The sequence below is a fragment of the Triticum aestivum genome, chromosome 3D (genome assembly GCF_018294505.1).
Source record: "Triticum aestivum cultivar Chinese Spring chromosome 3D, IWGSC CS RefSeq v2.1, whole genome shotgun sequence".
NCBI classification, from domain to species: domain Eukaryota; kingdom Viridiplantae; phylum Streptophyta; class Magnoliopsida; order Poales; family Poaceae; genus Triticum; species Triticum aestivum.
This window is the reverse complement of record NC_057802.1, coordinates 236,045,711-236,067,189: the sequence shown is the minus strand read 5'-3', so window position 1 is coordinate 236,067,189 and position 21,479 is coordinate 236,045,711. Positions and strand designations below refer to the sequence as shown.

General features: G+C 43.0%; 1 non-coding gene and 1 pseudogene across 1 annotated transcript; one reads left to right on the top strand and one right to left on the bottom strand.

Moving 5' to 3' along the window:
• Positions 1-1,573: 1,573 nt before the first annotated feature.
• On the bottom strand, positions 1,574-18,590 carry LOC123076252 (photosystem II CP43 reaction center protein-like; annotated as a pseudogene).
• Positions 5,076-5,163, top strand: TRNAS-GCU (transfer RNA serine (anticodon GCU)). The gene has a single exon. It is a non-coding gene; the product is annotated as a tRNA-Ser (tRNA).
• Positions 18,591-21,479: the final 2,889 nt, after the last annotated feature.

Below are 21,479 nucleotides of genomic sequence, written 5' to 3'. Positions count from 1 at the left end.
ATCACTAGACAATAGGGCCATATACAACCACTCGTGATTATACTATAATCATAGTATGAGCAGTTTTTTGGAATTGTCAATATACTCGAAAAGTATAAATAGATCCAAAGCTAAGAGTCTCCGCACTTAGCAGTCTATATAAAAGGACCATTCTATTTCTCTAGATATGGTAGAGGGGCGTATCCAACCCTTTTTTATTCATTAGTTCCCGGCCCTAGAGGGCAAAATTGAGCAGTTTGCGAAGTCACTTGCCTTCAAAAAAAGAAGGTGCAAGCTTCTCCCTACCCTGCAGAAAATAAAGACGAAACGAAAGGGACAGTCTACCTCTCCCTTCCCTTTAAAACCCTGTTGTTTGTCTCAGTTAATACGCAAATTTTGGAGCTCTGTTGGAGAGTTCTATTTCTGCCTCTGGAGCGCCCTCTTTTTTTGAGTGGGATGCAAAGGAACGGTAAGATAGTAAGGGATATGGCACTAGACTAACACCTAATTAATACTTAATTTAACATAAGTAGCTAAACAGTTAACTAGACTAAACTTTTTATCATAGTACTTTGATAAATTAAGCGGGCGAGCGGTGGGAATCAAACCCGTATCTTCTCCTTGGCAAGGAGATATATTACCATTGCACTACGCTCACTACGGTATATATTTTATAGCCTATATCCGCCTGGGTCGACCTTCTATGTCTCGGTCGACCATTTCATTTCATTTTCTATTATATTAGAGTTTTCCTTTTTTTATCTACAATGATTATTCCAATGGGAATGGAATTTCATAATACTGAAACAGAAGAGCTAGCAACTCGGAACGCAAATTGCATTTTAATACGTCTCACTATTCTAATTTTTTAGAAGAAATGGCCTTTATTTTTCATTTTTTATGGGGTTAATAAATATTAACCAAATTTAATTTAAGAAATGAGAAAATTCAGAATAGCTACGAGAAAGACTAGTCCGATCCATAATGATGTACCAAAAAATACAACATTTTTATTATTTGACAACCATCAGGAGAAGCAAATAAAAGGGGTACGCTAATTACTAAGACTGAGGAAGTCTCAATTAATGCAAAAACAGCTAATTGGAAAGCAATAGTCATATTTCTAATCCACCAAGTTACCATCAAATAAAGTTGACTACATATTTGATCCCTGACTTAACCAAAATTGTAAAAAAATACAAGAAGTAGGAGGGGTTTAATCATGAATCCATTGATTCTTCTCTTTAATTCAAATTCATTACTTAAACCACTTTTTTATTTGGATATGGGGGTGAGAAGAGATTATTTACTCATTATTTCACAAACGGGTAAAGCAGATCATGTATCCGTGTATACAGTATACATAGATATATCAAAAAGGAACTTGTATCTGATATCTTTCTAGAGGCTAATAAATCTTTTTATTTTGTATATGGCTATGTTCTATTTGTAGGAGTAAAATAAGGATTAGACTGTGGAGAGATGTCTGAGTAGTTGATAGATCCGGTCTTGAAAACCATAATAGTTCTAGGAACTATCGAGGTTTCGAATCCCTCTCTCTCCTTTTGCTGATTGAAAACGTTTGTTTCTTTCATTTTTATGTCCCTTATCTTTCTTTGATAAAAAGGAATGAATGGCTCGGCTAGATGGAATAACCGAGCCAGAATAGAAAAAAAAGTAGAGGAGGTATAAATAAGAAAATCTTAGTTAAGAGGGTTCATGTAAAGATCAGGTTCCAAATCACGATCGATTCCCTTTTCAAAACCTGCTGCAGCAGCTCGAGCTCTTCCTGCATGCAATAAATGGCCCACAAAAAAGAAGAATCCTAGAACAAAATGAGAAGTTGATAACCAACTTCTAGGAGAGACATAATTAACTGCATTGATCTCGGTAGCTACGCCACCCACAGAATTTAAAGAGCCTTAAGGAGCATGGGTCATATATCCTGCTGAGAGTCGTTCTTGCCAAGGTTGTATGTCTCTTTTCAACCTACTCAAGTCCAAACCGTTGGGGCCCCTTAGAGGTTCTAACCATGGAGCACGAAGGTCCCAAAAATGCATAGTTTCCCCTCCAAAGATAACCTCCCCAGTTGGGGAACGCATTAGATATTTACCTAAACCTATGGGTCCTTGAGAGGATCCCACATTAGCTACAAGACGTTGGTCTCTAACTAGAAAACTAAATGCTTGAGCTTGAGAAGCCTCTGGCCTGGTGGGTCCATAAAACTAACTCGAATAAGTTGTATTGTTGAACCATACAAAACAACAAGCGATAAAACCAAAGACAGATAAAGCAGCTAGACTATAAGACAAGTAAGCTTCTATAGACCATACAAATGCACGGCGATCCCATGCGAAGAGTTTGGTTAAAATATGCCAAATTCCGCCAAATACACAAATAAAACCCAACCATACATGCCCACCAATTATATCTTCTAAATCATCTACACTAACAATCCACCCATCTCCACCAGAAGGAGATTTTAGTAAATAACCAAATGTAACACTGGGACTAAGGGTCAATTTGTTAATTTTTCTTACATCTCCCCCCTAGGGGCCTAGGTATCATACACATCGCCAAAATAAAGAGCCTTGAATATTAGAAGAAAAGCACCTAGACCTAACAAAATTAAGTGAATACCCAAAATTTTAGTCATTTTAACCAAAGAATGGAAAGGATTCCTCAAGAGTCTCGGGTCCCAGAAGCACATGATAATTGCCACCGAAGCCTAAGACTGCGGAGGAAATTAGGTGAAGTACGCCAGATACAAAGTACGGAAAAGTATCTAGAACTTCCCCTAGCCCTATTCCCCAACCTAGAGTAGCTAAGTGTGGAAGTGAAATCAACCCTTGTTCATACATGGGCTTTTCTGGTACGAAATGGGCCACTTCAAATAGGTTCATTGCTCCAGCCCAGAATATGATTAATCCGGCATGGGCTACATGAGCTCCAAGTAGTTTACCGGACAAATTGATAAGTCTGGCATTCCCAGCCCACCAAGCAAAGCCGGTGGTTTCTTGGTCATGACCAGCTAAACCGAAAGTTCTATTAAAGAGCATTTTGACATGGTAGAACCTCCTCAGGCTGATCCTGAGCTACCATCCACGCACGAATACCCTCGTTTAAAAGAATACTTTTGGTGTAGAAAATCTCAAATTCAGGATCTTCCGCTGCATGGATTTCCTGGAAAACAAAGTCATAGGCACGTAAGTTCAGAGCCAAGCCAACTACGCCAATAGCACTCATCCATAAACCGGTGACGGGTACAAATAGCATAAATAAATGTAACTAATGTTTACTGGAAAAAGAAACACCAAAGATTTGGGACCAAAAGCGGTTAGCAGTGAGCATTGAATAAGTTTCTTCAGCTTGAGTTGGGTTAAAAGCAAGGAAGGTATTTGCACCATCACCGTCAAATAGAGTGTTTTCTACGGTTGCTCCATGAGTAGCGCATAGCAGAGCTGCACCTAATACTTTGGCAACTCCCATCATATGAAATGGGTTCAACGTCCAAGTATGAAATCCTTGGAAGAAAAAGAAGAATTGAAACTCGGCACAAAGAACCAACCAGATTGCCCTAGTGGATAAATAAGGAATACAGAAACAAAAACAGCGATTGGACTAGAGAATGAGATTGCATTATAAGGCCGCAATTGAACAGACCAAGCAAGTTCAAATTGGCGTAACATGAAACCTATTAGTGCAAAAGCCCCGTGGAGAGCTACAAAAGTCCATAGACCGCCTAATTGACACCAACGAGTAAAATCTCCTTGTGCTTCGGGCCCCCATAGTAGCAACAAAGAGTGTGCTAAACTATTGGCAGGGGTAGAAACTGCTGCGGTTAAGAAATTACAACCTTCCAAATAGGAACTAGCCAATCCATGGGTATACCAAGAAGTTACAAAAGTTGTCCCTGTAAACCAACCCCCTAAAGCGAAATAAGCACAAGGAAAGAGCAATAGGCCAGACCATCCTACAAAAACGAAACGGTCCCTTCGTAACCAGTCATCCATAGTATCAAATAGATCATTTTCTTCTTTAGGAATTCTACCAAGGGCTATAGTCATAGTGATCCTCCTATTCAATTACTTCAACCATTTCCGAGCACCTCATATCACTTTCCAAGGCATATGATAGTTTTATTATCTGTGCACGATTTCTTCCTCGTTCAATGCCCTTTTTCAATGGTCTCGAAGAGAGAAATTTCCCATTTTTATCTATGGAGTCACAACTGAGGTGGTGGTAAATCCATGAATTTGATTCAGTTTATTTTTCTTATACTATTTGTTTTTCTTATACTATAGAAATAGAAATAAATTGTTTTTTATACTATAGAAAGAAATAACCTTTGAATTGAGCATTATTCCAAGACTCCTATTTCAAAGTCTATCTTTTAAGGGGAAAATGAAAATAAAAGTAACCCTTCTTTTCCCATTCCCTCTCTATTGCATGGGTGGAAGAACTAAAATAGAGGATTCTGAAAGAAAATGGACCTTCGAAATCCGATTTTATGTTTAGCGCAAAGGAGTTGCAATTTCTTCTTATTCCTATAGAACATCTAGTAACAAGAATATGAAATCCTAAATAGCGAAAAATTCTTGTCTTGTGCGATCTACGTCTAGGGAAATACAAAAAATTCTCTTATACATTTTCATCTACATCGAATTTATATATCAGAATAGCGCATAGAGGCATCATTAAAGGAGTGAGGTCTACTTACTTTATGATTCTTCCCAATTTTATGGTGGATTTGATAAGAACCCTTTTTGCTTTCTTGATAAATAATCGATAAAAAAGCATTTTTTTATATAACTTGCTTATTTTTTTATTATAATTATAACAAGTCCTATATGGAAATATGGAAATGCCTGCTAAAGAGAAAATCTATTTGATTGTCTCTCGGCCAATATCGGTTTTTAGAAAGAAAAAACAAGAATTTTCTTTTTTATTAACATTAAGAAAAAAGAATATAACTAAAATGGAATTGGCGATTTAATTTTTATAGACTTTTGAAAGAAAAAAAAGGGGGGGTTTTGCAACCGTTATTTCTTATTTCTGCCTATATCATATCACGGAAACCTTTCGCTTTGGAATGTGGAGAGATGGCTAAGTGGACTAAAGCAGTGGATTGCTAATCCGTTGTACAATTTTTTTGTACCGAGGGTTCGAATCCCTCTCTTTCCGCTCCCTTGGATCATTTGGGACTTTTGAATTGGAAAGAATTCTAACCCCTGGATTTTCTCATAGATAAATGTACGAAACAAGTCCAGTAAGAAAAAACTGCTCAATGTACGGACATCACCATGTCAAGAGTTCATTCGGCAAGTGACACGTGCCACATCTACTTCACATACAAAAAGGTGAATCATCGCCTTTACATGTGCTCACTTGACCCCTCCGGGGATGGTATACTACTTGACACTTTCTCCTGTGTGCATGCATAGGTTCGGAGCTTCTCGGACGACGAGGAGGAGTGCAAGCGCCAAGGATCACCTACACCATCCGCAAGGGAAGCATGGAAGAGAAGGAAGAAGAAGCATGGACAAGCTTCTGGAAAGCCCGAAACTTCCGGCCTCTGCCCGGAACCTCCGTCCCCCGGAGTCCAGACCAGCCCCGAGCGCGCCAACTCTCTAGGTAGCCCGGAACCCGGCGGGAACTTGCCCGGAACTTCCGAAGCCCGAAACTTCCGGCCCTGCCCAGAACATCCAGCCCTGCGTGCGCGCAGAAACTCGGGCCAAAGCCCATGTACCCTTTCGCCCCTCACTTACCCCTTCGTGGCCCTAGACTATATATACTCCTCCACCTCCTCCATTCTAGGGTTAGCAAAGGTTTGCTCATTTTAGAGATAGTGCTTTGCTCGTCCTTATGGTTCTTCTCGATTGACAGACCGCGGCCTCTACGGAGAAGATCCACACCAGATTCAAGACCCCTCACGGGAAGATCCCTCGCAGATTCAAGACCTCCTCACGAAGATGAACTAGTTACCGTTTGTATCGTCCTTTGTTGACTTTGGATCATGTATCTATTTATGTTTTGAGGATCTAGCACATGTGTGATCGTTTCTAGTCTATTTGAGTGTTTCCTCTCATTTCCCCTCGTGATTTCCCTCGCGTTTCTCCTCGTGTTCTTCGCGGAATCCCCTCCATTTCATGAAAGATCGGGCCCTAGGGTTCTACCCTACATCATCTGGTCCCTCTTTATGATTTGTGCCCGGTAGCCCTAGCTCCGCGGCAACGAACTAAGGGTACCGGCAGGATAGCCTGCCGGGGAGAACTTGCTTACACTATTGCAGGATGCTGCTAACGCGACACTACGATCAGAGACCCTTTCACGAAACTGTGTGCGACGCATTAATCACAAACGGGGATGTAAAAAAACCATCAAAAAAGGTGCAAAACTTTTGCGATGGAGGATGCATCAAACACGGTTCAGATTTTAGTTGTGTGTGCGATGCAGGGCACACGGTTAACCCATTCGAACTGTTTGCGATGAGGCAGAACAATAGAAACGGGCAGCCATATCAATGTGTTTGCGATATACGGCATACAGTTTGCTTCAATGAACTGTTTGCTATTAGGGTGTGCAACATAAATGGTTAGCCAGATCAAGGTGTGTGTGATATAGGGCATACAGTTCACTCGGACGAACTATTTTCGATTAGCGAACGCAACAGAAATGGTTCAACTTAATAGGATGTGTGTGATACGTGGCAAACAGCCGACTCGGATGAACTGTTTGTGATGAGAATTTACAACACAGACGGTTAATATAGTTAGTTCGTGTGTGATTCTGTGTGTACAAGAAACTTGGAAAAATGCAAACTACTTGCTTGCGGTGGCTAGGAGTATCGCACACGATGCGTCTGCGAGTACTCGTGTGCGATGATTAGTAAGTTACACATGCATTTCCTTATGTTAACACTTGTGTGATAAATAACACGTGACACCGGATACGGTATTCGGGTTGTGTGTGTGCTCCACTTAGTCTTCCCGCGCTCCAGCGAATACTTCCCGCGCTCCACATGAGTGATTTGTAAAATCCATGCCTATTCCCTCACCGGTTTCCCGCCACCAGCTAACGGCTTGCTGTATATAACCCAGGCGGCAACGCACCGCCGCGACACTCTGTGAAGATCTAGTCCTCACCCATCTACCATTAGTTATTCCAAGCATGCCAGATAACGACCAAAGCTTCGATGTCGACACCTACCTGCATTACATCTTCGGCAAGGAGAACGAGCCGGAGCAGGTTGGGGAGCAAGAGCTTCATCAGCCGGTGCAGGCACCATGGCCCATCGGCAGCGATATCGGCATCACAGTTCTTGGGAGCACATTCGACATATTGCAAAGGAGGTGTGATGAGCAGTTTGCCATCCACCGTGCAAAAGATCCAGAGCTGCTCGGCGGCATGATCGACGACCCACCCGACGAACCGCCGTCACCAGTGCTCATCGAGAGCCTGATGCCTCGCAAGGAATGGGCAGAGGACCTCTGTGATTCAGTCAAGACAAAGGCAGCATGCAGCATCATCATTGCTCGTGGCAGCCGTGTCAACCTCGATCCTGATGATGTGGTGGCCATGCTCGAGTAGACCTTGATGATCCGACTATGAACGTGTGAGGATGTCGCGCCTTAGCAATCGCTAAACCCACTCCGAGAGATTATTGACCACGCCGGAGCATGATCAACCTGACCACGAGGGTCTATTCCCTGCAAGCAAACAAAGAACAAGCAAGAAACTGAAATTGCAATCTGGATATTGTGAATAAAAGAGGAAAGCTTTATTGATCAAGTGGGGTTCTGTGACGTCTTGGTCTAGTCGTGGAACACAAATGAAGTACGCGAAGTTGCAGCTATGGGGAACTTTTAATCTAAACAAAACCCAAAGCCTAAACGATGCCCTAAGGGCTGTATATATGGAGGAAGAGGGGGGAATTTCGTGGCGCTTGGAGGAGGGGTCCGAAACCAACCCTAACTCTTGTTTCCCCACACATACGGACTCTAAAAACAACCTATAATAAAGTATTTCAAAATTACATGGCCGGGCCCAATAATAAGGTGACGCAGCACCTAGAATAGCCTCTGGATGAAATTTATGAAGTGGCATCTTGTATATTTCCTCCAAGGCTTCATGCACTCATTATGGTGGCTTAATGTCCTGGAATCATCAGTTGTAACTCCGTTCTTGTTCCCCTTGCACATGCCATCATCTCCATGCTTGAACTTGCTCCAAGGTTCATCTTTCTTGACCAAGCTAGGCCCTTCATTTGTAAGAAAAACAAATGTATCCAATTTAGACAGCATCATATTCTCATGAACATTAGAATCGTTACCAAAAAACGAAAGTACCTGGTAATTCAATTGGCGCGCGCGAGCTCTAGTAATTGGTCCATTATGTATAGCAGCAGGGGTTGTGGGTCTAACAATGGTATTGATGTCCTCATCATCCTCCCCTTCTTGAAATGAAGTCGTCCTCAACGAAAGCTCATCTTCCTCACCAAAATAAGGCTTCAAATCTACAATGTTAAAAGTGGGACTAACCCCAAAATCTGCAGGAAACTCAACTTTATATGCATTATCATTTATTTTCTCTAACACCTTAAAAGGACCATCAGCACATGGCATTAGCTTTGATTTGCGCAAATTAGGAAATCCATCCTTGCGCAAATGTAACCAAACAAGATCTCCAGGTGCAAACACAACATGTTTTCTACCTTTATCTCCAGCAAGTTTTAATTTAGCATTCACACGCTCGATGTTTTCCTTAGTTAACTCATGCATTTTTAAGATCAATTCAGCACATTGTTTAGCATCAAAATTAACCTTCTCCGAAGATGGAAGAGGCAACAAATCAATAGGTGCACGAGGTAGGAAACCATACACAATTTCAAAAGGGCACATCTTAGTAGTAGAATGCAACGAACGATTATAAGCAAATTCAATATGAGGCAAGCATTCTTCCCACATTTTCTTGTTATTCTTCAAAACAGCCCTAAGCATAGTAGGCAATGTCCTATTGACTACTTCAGTTTGTCCATCAGTTTGGGGGTGACATGTAGTACTAAAAAGCAGTTTAGTCCCCAAGTTAGCCCATCAACATCTTCAAAAGTGGCTAAGAAATTTAGTATCATGATCTGAAACAATATTATTTGGCACACCATGCAAGCGAATAATTTCACGAAAGAATAAATCAGCAACATTAGCAACATCATCGCTTTTATGACATGGTATGAAGTGTGCCATTTTTGAAAATCTATCCACGACAACAAATATGCTATCCCTCCGCTTCTTAGTTTCAGGTATTCCTAAAACAAAATCCATAGATATATCCTCCCAAGGAACACTAGGTACAGGCAAAGGCATATATAAACCATGAGGATTGAGTCGTGACTTAGCTTTTTGACATGTAGTGCAGCGAGCAACAAAACGCTCAACATCCCGTCTCATCTTTGGCCAAAAGAAATGTGTAGCAAGTACGTCCTCCGTCTTCTTCACGCCAAAGTGTCCCATGAATCCTCCTCCATGCGCCTCCTGCAAAAACAAAAGACGAAGAGAGCTAGCTGGAATGCATAGCTTGTTAGCACGGAACACAAATCCATCATTAACGACAAACTTGTTCCAGGTTCTTCCTTCTTTACAATTCTACAAAACATCTTTAAAATCAGCATCATGCACATATTGATCTTTGATGGTCTCCAAACCAAATATTTTGAAGTCAAGTTGTGACAGCATAGTATAGCGACGAGACAATGCATCAGCAATAACCTTTTCTTTACCCTTCTTGTGTTTAATGACATAAGGGAAAGTTTCAATGAATTCAACCCATTTAGCATGTCTACGATTCAGTTTAGCTTGACTTTTAATACGTTTCAAAGATTCGTGATCAGAATGTATAACAAATTCTTTGGGCCATAAATAATGTTGCCATGTTTCTAAAGTCCGAACAAGAGCATATAGTTCTTTATCATAAGTAGAATAATTCAGACTAGGCCCACTCAATTTTTCAGAAAAGTATGCAACAGGTTTGCCATCTTGTAATAACACACCTCCTAATCCAGTTCCACTAGCATCACATTCAAGCTGAAAAGTCTTATTAAAATCAGGAAGTTGGAGTAAAGGAGCATGTGTCAACTTATCTTTCAATATCGTGAAGGCTTCTTCCTGTGAGGTACCCCAAACAAAAGGCACATCCTTCCTGTGCTGCAATGGTGCTAAAATATCTCACAAAACTCCTATAAAAACCAGCGAATCCAAGAAAACTCCTCACTTGTGTGACCGTTTTGGGCTGTGGCCAACTCTCAATAGCTTTAATCTTGGCTTTATCAACTTCAATTCCCAGTGGAGTAATAACATAGCCAAGAAAAGATACTCGGTCGGTGCAAAAGGTGCACTTCCCAAGGTTACCAAACAAACGTGCATCATGTAGAGCAATAAAAATAGCACGTAAATGTTCCAAATGTTCCTCCAAAGATCTGCTATAAATCAATATATCATCAAAATAGACTACCACAAATCGTCCGATGAAAGCACGTAAAACTTCGTTCATTAATCTCATGAAAGTACTAGGTGCATTAGTTAACCCAAAAGGCATGACTAACCACTCATATAATCCAAACTTAGTTTTAAAAGCTGTTTTCCATTCATCTCCCAATTTCATACGAATTTGATGGTATCCACTATGCAAATCAACTTTGGAGAATATTGTAGAGCCACTCAATTCATCAAGCATATCATCTAGCCTAGGAATAGGATGGCGATAATGAATAGTAATATTATTAATGCCTCTACAATCAACACACATACACGATGTACCATCCTTTTTTGGCACTAGTATAATAGGAACATCACAAGGACTAAGTGATTCGCGTATATAACCTTTGTCGAGCAGCTCCTGTACTTGACGCATAATCTCCTTCATCTCCTCTGGATTGGTACGGTATGTTGCACGGTTGGGTAGTGATTCACCGGGAATTAAGTCAATCTGATGCTCAATCCCTCGAATAGGTGGTAATCCCGGTGGCACGTCTTGTGGAAAGACGTCAGAAAACTCCTGCAAAATGTTAGTGACAGCAGGAGGCAAAGAGGAAGGTACATCCTTGAAAGAAAATAATGCCTCTTTGCACACAAAAGCATAGCAAACAGATGCTGAAATCTAGATCATCAATATCAGATTTGGTGGCAAGTAATCATGCACTTTTCAATTTAATTTCAGAAGCAACACTAGATGGTTTATTATTAGGCTTCATTTGTTGCTCAAATTCCTTTGCCACAATCTGATTTTCACTCTTATTTTTCTCCTGTTTTGCTTTATTATCTCTATTAATATCATCTTTCAAAATGGAATCAGGACTAAATAGGAAGCAAAGTAATATTTTTATTCTTATGAACAAGAGTATAATCATTGTTTCTACCCTGGTGTACAGAATTTGTATCAAATTGCCATGGTCTACCAAGTAATAAGGAACATGCTTGCATAGGTACCACATCACAATCAACATAATCAACATATGTAGAGATACTAAAATGCACATGAATAGTACGTGTTACCTTAACCTTGCCACGGTTGTTGAACCATTGGATGTAGTAAGGATGTGGATGTGGTCTTGTGGTCAGAGATAGCTTCTCCACCATCTCCATGATAGCCAAGTTATTGCAGCTGCCTTCATCTATGATGACGCGAACAAAACGTTACTTCAGAACTCCCTTTGTATGGAACAAATTATGCCTCTGATTTTGCTCAGCTTGTTTGACCTGCACACTCAAAACACGTTGAGCAACTAAAAATTCATACCTGTTAGCGTCTTCAGGAGCCATGTATTGTGTCTCATGATCAGAATCATCTCCACCGTGTTCTTCACTTGTAATAAGAGCCAAAGTCTCCTCATCATAGTCACTAGCGGACTCATACCCACCATCCTTAGTAGCAATCATCACACGCTTAGATGGGCATTCTCTCGCATAATGACCTCCACCCTTGCAACGACGACAAATAATATCATGTGTTTGCCCTATTGATGCCATGGATGAAGAAGAGCTCTGTGCGGAACTGGAAGGTGTACTCCTGGTAGATGGTGGTGGTGGTGCCTGTTATCTTGTATCTCGGTTGGAATTGGCGGCTGAAGTCAGTGATGCTGCAGTAGGACGTGTGGGAGTAGACGATGCACGCGGTGTCCATGATGAAGGTCGACCTAAAGAAAAGTTTGTTCGCGCCAATGCCTGTCAATCCCGCACTTCACGTTCAGCTTTGCAAGCAAGATGGAATAAACAAGTGATATTATTAGACTCCTTATACTCTAGAATGGTCTGAATCTCTTTATTTAGGGACAATTGCATTTTTACCCCTAGTTGGTTCAGGATGTTCAGAAAACATCACCTACATTTGCATGTAATTTTTATTCATGAAAAAAATATTGTTTATACCTTTTTATTTTTAATAATGTTAATAACATTAATTACCTCAGGTAGTTTAAAGGGTGCTTTTGTCCTGAATGCAAATGATATGCACATAAAGGTAATATTTATCTGAACATTTTGATATCTTATTTGCATTTTTCTGAGTTCATATGAATTAGTTATGAATTTTCAAAGTTTTGGTCAAACGGTCAAAGGGCATTCGAGGGACCTCGACGGAAAAAGTAAGGGCAAAACTGAGCAAGATCGAAAAGTAAGGGCAAAACCCGTGGGTAGGAACCAACTAGGGGTAAAAATGCAATTGTCCCCTTTATTTAATCCACCCATAAAACGTGCAAGCATAGCTTCATTATCCTCAACAATACCACATCTAATCGTTCCAGTTTGTAATTCCTGATAATATTCTTCTACAGAATTTTTTCCTTGTCTTAAACGCTGCAATTTTTGAAGTAATTCACGTTGATAATATGGTGGAACCCAACGAGTACGCATCACAGTTTTCAAAGCAGCCCAAGTAGCTGGAATAGGATATAATCTACAATGTTCAGACCACCAAACACATGCAAAACTAGTGAAAGCACAAACATCAGCAGGAACATGTCTCTCCTTAGGATATCGTAAACATGTAAAACGTTGTTCAGTTTCTAACTACCAAGTAAGATATATATTAGGAACATATCTACCCTCAAATGGTGGAATATTCAATTTTAGTTTAGGAAGATGGTCAAGATCTCGTACCTCAGGTGGTGGTGCAGCCCTACCGTTATGATGATATGCATGAGGACGGCCTGGTGGTGGTTGTGCTGGTGGTTGCACGTAGTTCTGATTTTCATCAACCTCATCCTCGTAATGGTCCTTCACCTCTGCAGTAGCAGTAGGAGGTAGAGAAGCATCAACAGTAGGTATAGCGGCACCCGAGTTTTGACCAGGCTCAAGGGGAACGCGCAGTTCTCGTCCCACTTGATTTGGAAGGCGATGTTGTTGTTGTTGTTGTTGTTGCTATAGAGGTGCGACAGTTGCAGCAGGCGGAGGTTGTGGAAGACGCGCGAGCAATTCATTAAACTTGTTATCGAGCTTTGTTTCGCACGCCTTCTCAATGCCATCTATCTTGTCCATGGCCTATTCAAATCTGTTTAGCTCATCTTCCACCTGTCCACTCATCATTTGCTGAAACTTATCATGTAACTCTTTTGTTCGTCATGTTCTCTCAGTCAGTATCGTTGGCTTGTGATCCTGCCATGGTTATCAGCAATAGAAACACACAAGAATAGGATCCTACACTACTAGGAAGTGGCGTTTGTGTGTCACAAATCCGTCAAGCGGGAAGCCGATCATGCGAGACTGTGTACACTGGGCACACTTGAGCAGTTAGACAATAATTGGTATGAAGTCCACCCTAGTAAAATATAACTCCGGATGATGCACCGTTAACTTTTTACGATCACACGGGCGCGGCCGATCGTACGGGTGTAGAGGCACGTTCATACAAAATGGATCAAACACTCAGCCTACATATTTCTCGTGTAAATATATAATTTAGTGCCATTGGTTATTTATTTGAAACACACTCCATTGAGTTGTTAATTTTAAATATATTGCACATTAACAAATGGATAATATAGATGCGCATAAGAAATGGATATTATAGTTCCCTACTTAAAAGTGTTACCTCATATGATTACATGGCCTCCATTTCATAAATTGAAGTACCAGTTGAATTCATGTATGAATATTACGTGTATTACTTCATAATAGAACCTTAAATCATCCAAAGCTAATGAGTTTGAATGCAACACTAACAATGATGCATGTACATGATAACTACAATGGTTGTTTGAAGAAATATCACTATAACTTTGGCATGCACAATTGGAAAAGGCTCTTTGAAAGAAAAAACTTGTCTGACATGTGAATCTCCAAGCTTTATAGTGTTGTATCAATATTGTATCTTCGGCCACGATACCTAGTAGATATTGATTATGTTCAAGCGATGCACGTCCTCGACCGTTAGATAGTGATAGTGAATGAATTGTGCAATCTCTGTCACACCCATACAAATCTCATTTTTTTGACCAACAAACCAGGAAAGACGTTGTGCTTACCTTTTGCCTCAACTTCATAATTTGCGTACGATGCTGGACACCCGACCTATGAACTACTCATGCAACAGCATGTCACATTCGCAAGTTCAAAATGAGAATCTAGAACACATACATGAATCATGTCCCGATAGCGTCGCATACCACATTGTCGTCCCGCCCCCCTGGTCAACGCGCATTGGCTAGGCTTTATATAACTACAACATGTGGGACCACATGTGACCAAACTTGATGATGTGCCAACCTAGCTACTATGTACTCCGCTTATCGGGTGGGAAAAGCTCCGCCCTAGCGTTTCCAATCGTTATTTCTATGTATCGTTCGCACCTAGGAGCGGAACCAAATGTTAAAATTTATACATGTTTTAAAGGAAAAGGCCTGCCGCGTTCATATCGCATGCCCACACGCTCCGGAATCAGGAGTACTCCATGGACCATCCCGCATGACTGGTAGGCTAGGGGAAGGCATGTTGCCTAGCATTTTCACTTTCATGTGGGAGTGCAGTTGAGAAAACCGACTATCGGCAAACCGCACCCCGTCTGCCTTGTTGGAAAACAGAAATGACGAGAGGAAGATCTATCTGTAGCACGGGGAAGCCAAGAAATGTGGTGTCAGATGGGACTCGTTGATAGAGAAGGAGCACTCCGTACTACTCCTACGTACTAGTTTGTACTACTACTACCACCACTATACAACTAGCGATGCGAAGCATCCTACGATCATCCCCATGTACACTACGACTACTCCCCAAACCCGAAGTGGACATACGACAAGACCTCGACCTAGAGCATACACCATTGGACACAAGGTGAACCCGCTCCTAAATGCTTCCCCTTTCCATTCGAGTGAGACATGGTTCCTACCTAAGTCATGGACACTATGTGTGATCAGGTACATCGATCGTCTCGAAGAGTGAGGATGAGCAGCCATCGTCAAGACTTGTGTAGAGTTTCTGCCAAGCCCGGAACTTGCAGCCATAGCCCGGAACCTCTGGCCCCCAGACCTTCCGGCCTTCCCGGAACATCCGGTCCTCGACCCTCCAGGCGACACATGGACGCGCCAACTCTCTGGATAGCACGAACCCTGCCCGGAAGCTCGCCCGGAACCTCCGACGCCAGGAACTTCTAGCCATCCCGAAACTTCTGGACCTGCTACATCGACGCCATCCCGAACCATGCTAACTCTCTGGATAGCCCAGACCATGCCCAGACCCTCGCTCAGAACCTCCGTCCCTGCCTATGCGCAGATACTCCGGCTGAAGCCCATGTACCCTTTCGCCCCTCACTTACCCCTTTGTGGCTACCACTATATATACTCACCCCCTCCTCCATTCTAGGGTTAGCATTGGTTTATCTTATTTTAGTGATAGAGCTTTGCCCATTCACTTGATACATACTGTATTGGAGGCTGGGGCCTCCTAGGAGATGATCCCCCAAGTGGATTCAAGACCCCATCTAGGGAAGATCCCCTCAGGGATTCAAGACCCCATCTCATCATGGATTGGGAAGAACTAGCTACATATGTATCCCCCTTTGTTGGATTTGGATCGTGTATCTATCTGTGAGTATGTGGATCTAGCTGTGATTGTTTCTCGTTAATTTGAGTGTTTCCTCTCATTTCCGCTTGTGTTTTCCTTTGTGTGTTCATCGTGTTCTTCAGGAATCCCTCTGCAAATCATGAAAGATTAGCCCCTAGGGTTCCACCCTACATCATCTTGGTATCATGAGCCACGTTGATCACGTTTTTGGATTCTGCCCCACCGTTTTCTAGCCTTGTTTTGCTTGATTTCATCCCAAAATTCGAAAATCCCCACAAAAATAGCCCCAAGTTGTTTTGTGATTTGTTGGTTTGGATGATGTTTCGTTGATTTTCATCCATGGATTCGTCGTGTTTCGAGTGGATCTAGGTTTCCCCATCTTTTTCCCACTTTCCATCCACGAAATCTTCTCAATCTTGACCCTGGAATTCATGTTTTTCCGCCCCCATTTTCAGATCTGAAATTTAGGGTTCGTCCCGGAAGAAATTCCATGACCCCCAGAACTTCCGGACTCCCCCGAAACTTCCGTCCTTTCCCCAGAACTTCCGGGCCAAACAGAAAGTTTACCCAAAATCCCTCGGTTTCTTCTATACTTTTTTTGCGACCCCCAGAACTTCCGGTCACCCCCCGGAACCTCCGGAGCCCAGAACTACCGGCCTAACTAGCAACATTACACATAATTTCAGCATCGACCTCCTTCGCCGTTTTCATCATAAATTTTTGCTCCGAACTCCGAAGAGTGTTCTTTGGCTCGTTTCGAAGATATCGACGTGCCCGAGGTCCTCATCTTGGGTTGACCACCTTTTGACCCCACAATGTTTTTGGAACTTTGGCATCTTTGCCCATGGCCTTCACCACATCATCCGCTATACAACCACCGACTTCTGCAGACTAACCTATTTTGTTCCCCATAGCATTAGTGGTTGCTTGAGTAGTGATTTGAGCGTCCTAAGGTGTTTCGGCTACTTTGGGACGGTTACTTCTTCATCAACCACCACCGTAACTTCCGCATAACCTTGACCACCATACATTTCCACCACCTCAACTTTAACCCAATTTTGTTTGAGCTTGTTTGAGTTGTGGTTTGTGTCTCCTAAGGTGTTTCGGCTACTTAGGTACAGTGACTTCAACTACGACTCGCATAACCCATCATTGCACTTGCACAATCCTAGTGAGCTTCCGAAACCACCACCGCATTTTGCTACCACAATTTGAAATTTGCCTTTGGAAATTTTGAGTTGTGGTTTTCCGTTTCCTAGGGTGTTTCGGCTAACTAGGAACGGTTCGACATCGACAACACCGCCGCTCAGCTTCACCAAGGATTCGACATCGGCCACCTTCACCATTTTGACACCCTAACTGTAAGCAAGAACGGCAACCTCTATATCATCATGGTATCGTGGTATCCCATCATTATACATTCTTCTTGCCATAGTATTGTTAACCCCCGAGCCATTTTGCGTCACTTGCTTATCAAAAGGACTACGATTGATCACCTATACTTGGGGGTCATCAAAATGCGTATGATGTTGTGGTTACGCTTTAATTTGTATGAAATAGCTGATGGACCACCAAGGTTTCCAAACCACTCTTTTCTCTTCTTTCTTTTTTCTCAAAGGACAGAAGGATTCCTTACGTACAAGTTTCGAGGGGTGTCAATGGGGATACCATTTAAAATGACGTTGGCGTTCAAGTGATCATTTCATACGACAAGAAAGACAAGCGCAAGGAAAAGTTAAGTTGAACAACTTTGAAACAATTTCCTTCCTTGTTACATTTGCAATTCCCCTTGAACCATTTTGTGTTTGTATGAAAAACCTTCACGCAAAGGAACGTTGTCGTGATCATTCGGGTGCTTGCTTTGTTTCGAGTCCGCTCAACAATTTCAGTGGCTGCATTGAGAACGTCAAAGGAAAACTTGTCAGCGGCAGCACTACCGGCAGGCTGCTAAGGACCCGTTCCTCAAGCGCTCATGGCAAGTGCATGCACCGTCAAGCTTCTGGTATGCGTAGGGTACAAAACCAAATCATAGAAAGACAAAGAGAAACAAGGGAGATAGCATGCATTCTTTCATCAAACATGGTAAACAGTAGCTACCCATTCGGGGGCGTCCGATAACATTTATTAATGTTGTGCCATAGGGTTTACATCGAGTGCAATGCAGGGGCAAAAGGAGCGCCTAGGCGGAGCTCGACTCGCTCCTGGAAGACCAGATGATGGTGCTACCGGTGTTCAGCTGGAGTCGGAGCCATCTTCCTCGATCTTCACGCTTGGAGAATCATCGTCATCCTTGTCGCTCTCGCTAGAGGAAGTGGTGTCGCTGCTTCATGAGCTCTCCGCACAGCACTCCAGGCGAGCGCCTGAAGCCCTGAAGCACTTCACGAAGAGTGTGTCAGAACCGACCAGCCTGAAGTGAAGGAGGTGACCTTGCCCCAGGCTGCGGACGCGGAATCCGCGCGTGAAGTACATGGTGTCATTGGCGGAGGTCTCGACAACCACCCAAACAGGGCCGTTGTAGCAGCCATCCACTCGCAGCCACAGACCACGCAGATGGTTGTCCTCCATCACCCTGGCAAAAGGACGGGGAAGACGCAGCCAGCTGCGTCACTGATGGCGTAGTTCCACAATGAATTCGTGCGTCGTGTCCACCTTATGACCCTCTGTCTGGGGGTGAAGTGGTTGGGGACAAAAATATGAGTGCCCCCCATGGCCGCCTCGACTCTGGACGCAGCGTTTTCCCCGAGCATGGGTTGCAACCCTTCCTCGTGCACTGGAGCCGGCCTTCGCATCCGTGTGCAGAACACGAGCATGGTGCTGAGGAGAGGCTCTCGCAACAATGATGGATGCATGAGTTTAACCCTTTCCCCTCGCCATAGTGGCAGCAGATTCAGGGGAGAAGGTAGAAGAAAGAGGCGACAATGGCTGAGGGATTGGAATGTTAAGAGGTGAATGATCATTGCTCTCCATGGCCCCCTTCTTATAGGGAAGGCACAAGGGCTAGCTCTTCACCATTTTGGAGAGACCGCCCGGTTTCACCAATCTCGTGCCCTGCAGTCATTGCCAGGCGCACTACTCCAGCGACCGCCCTATGTCACCAATCTCGTGCCTTGTAGTTCTTGCCAAGCGCACCACTCCAGCGACTGCGCAGATTCACCAATCCTACGCTCTACGTGCAGTGCGCGTGGCGAGGAAGGCGCAGTAAAGGAGAAATTATGATAGATATGTCAATTACTCTTTGCCACGTGTGGTTGTGCACCTGTTCGGGTGTGGCCCAATGACGCCTCGCATGCGCGCATACTCCAAAGGCTTATGCACAGACAGTAGCTGCCCACCCAAAGGCAGGGCTTTGCTGGAGGACGGCCAAAGGCAAACACGAATCTAGATCAATGAAGAAGCAAAGAAGGTCTCAGAAGACAAAAACCATCATGATTAAAAATTACAGCATCAGTTTTCTGCCGCATGTCTATGCATTCTTTGGGCCTAGCCCAATGACGCTTCGGCAGCGCGTATGGCCTAGGCCCAGGGGCTCCCGTCGGTGTATAAAACATTGGTATTTTATACCCTGACTTATGCACAGGCATTAGCAGCTTTCTGATACGTCTCCGTCATATCTATAATTTTTTATTTTTCCATGCCAATATTGTACAACTTTATATACTTTTGGCAACATTTTATATTATTTTTTGGGACTAACATATTGATCCAGTGCCCAGTGCCAGTTCCTGTATGTTGCATGTTTTTTGTTTCACAAAATATCCATATCAAACGAAGTCCAAACATGATAAAAATTTATGAAGAATTATTTTGGAATATATATATATATGATTTTTGGGAGGTGGAATCAATGCAAACAGAGGCCCACGACCTCAACTACCCACAAGGGTGCGACCTCCCCCCCTTGCACACGGTGGTGCCTATTGGGCACGCCGTAAGTCGGTTGGGGATCTTTTTCAGCTGCAAGGAAGCTTATATCCGAAAAAAAATCCGGGTTAAAATTTCAAGCAATCGGAGCTATGGATCTCCGGATATTTAAGAAACCGTCGGCCAGAAAACAGGAACACGAAACTGAAGAGATCAGAGGGAGATCCAATCTTGGAGGGGCTCTTGCCCCTCTGCCACCATGGAGGCCATGGACCAGAGGGGGAACTCTCCTCCCATCTATGGGGGAGTCCAAGGAAGAAGAAGAAGGAGGGGGCTCTCTCCCCCTCTCTCCCAGTGGCGTCGGAGCGCCGCCCGGGCAATCATCGTAACGGCGATCTACACCAACAACTTTGCCGCTGTCAACACCAACTCTCTCCCCCTCTATGCAGAAGTGTAACCTCTCTATTCCCGTTGTAATTCAGTACTTCAACATGGTGCTCAACACTATATATTATTATCCAATGATATGTGGTTATCCTATGATGTTTGAGTAGACATGTATTGTCCTATGGGTTGATTGATGATCATGATTAGTTTGAGTTGCATTTTTATTTTTGTGATGTCCTATGGTGCCCTCCGTGTTGCGCAAGCGTGATGGATCCCCGCTGCAGGGTGTTGCAATACGTTCATGATTCGCTTATTGTGGGTGGGTCGAGTTATAGAAGCTTACGCCTGAGTAAGGGGGTTGTTGCGTATGGGATAAAGAGGACTTGATACTTAATGCTATGGTTGGGTTTTAACTTAATGATCTTTGATACCCCATTGTCACCACGGGTATTCATAGAAAGATACACATTAAGTGTTCTCAAATCCATAAAAGTATTCAACCCGATAAGAACAAAATCTCAAAAGGAAAACTCATTTGATCACAACAAGATAGAGAGGGGAAAACACCATATCATCCAACTATATTAACAAAGCTCATGATACATCAAGATCATTCCAAATCAAGAACACGAGAGAGAGAAAAATTAAACACATAGCTAGTGGTACAAACCCTCAGCCCCAAGGGTGGACTACTCCCTCCTCCTCATGGTGGCCACCGGGATGATGAACATGGCCACCGGTGATGATTTGCCCCTTCGGCAGGGTGCCGGAACAGGGCCCAGATTGGTTTTTCATGGCTATAGAGGCTTGCGACGGTGAAACTTCTGATCTAGGGTTATTTCTGGGGGTTTCTGTATTTATAGGATTTTTTGCGCCGGTCTCACGTCCATATGGGCTTTGAGGGGACCACCACCCACCAACACACAGGCAAGGCCCCTGGCGCGCCCTGGTGGATGGTGGCCACCTCCTTCACCTTTTGGTCCTCTCATGAAGCTTCTAGTGCCTCTTTTGTTCCAAAAAAATCGTCAATAAGTTTTGTTGCATTTGGAGAACTTTTATTTCTGCACAAAAAATAACACCATGGTAGTTCTGCTAAAAACAACGCCAGTCTGGATTAGTTCCATTCAAATCATACCAAAACCATATAAAATTGTTGTAAACATGGCATGAATACTTCATAAATTATAGATATGTTGGAGACGTATC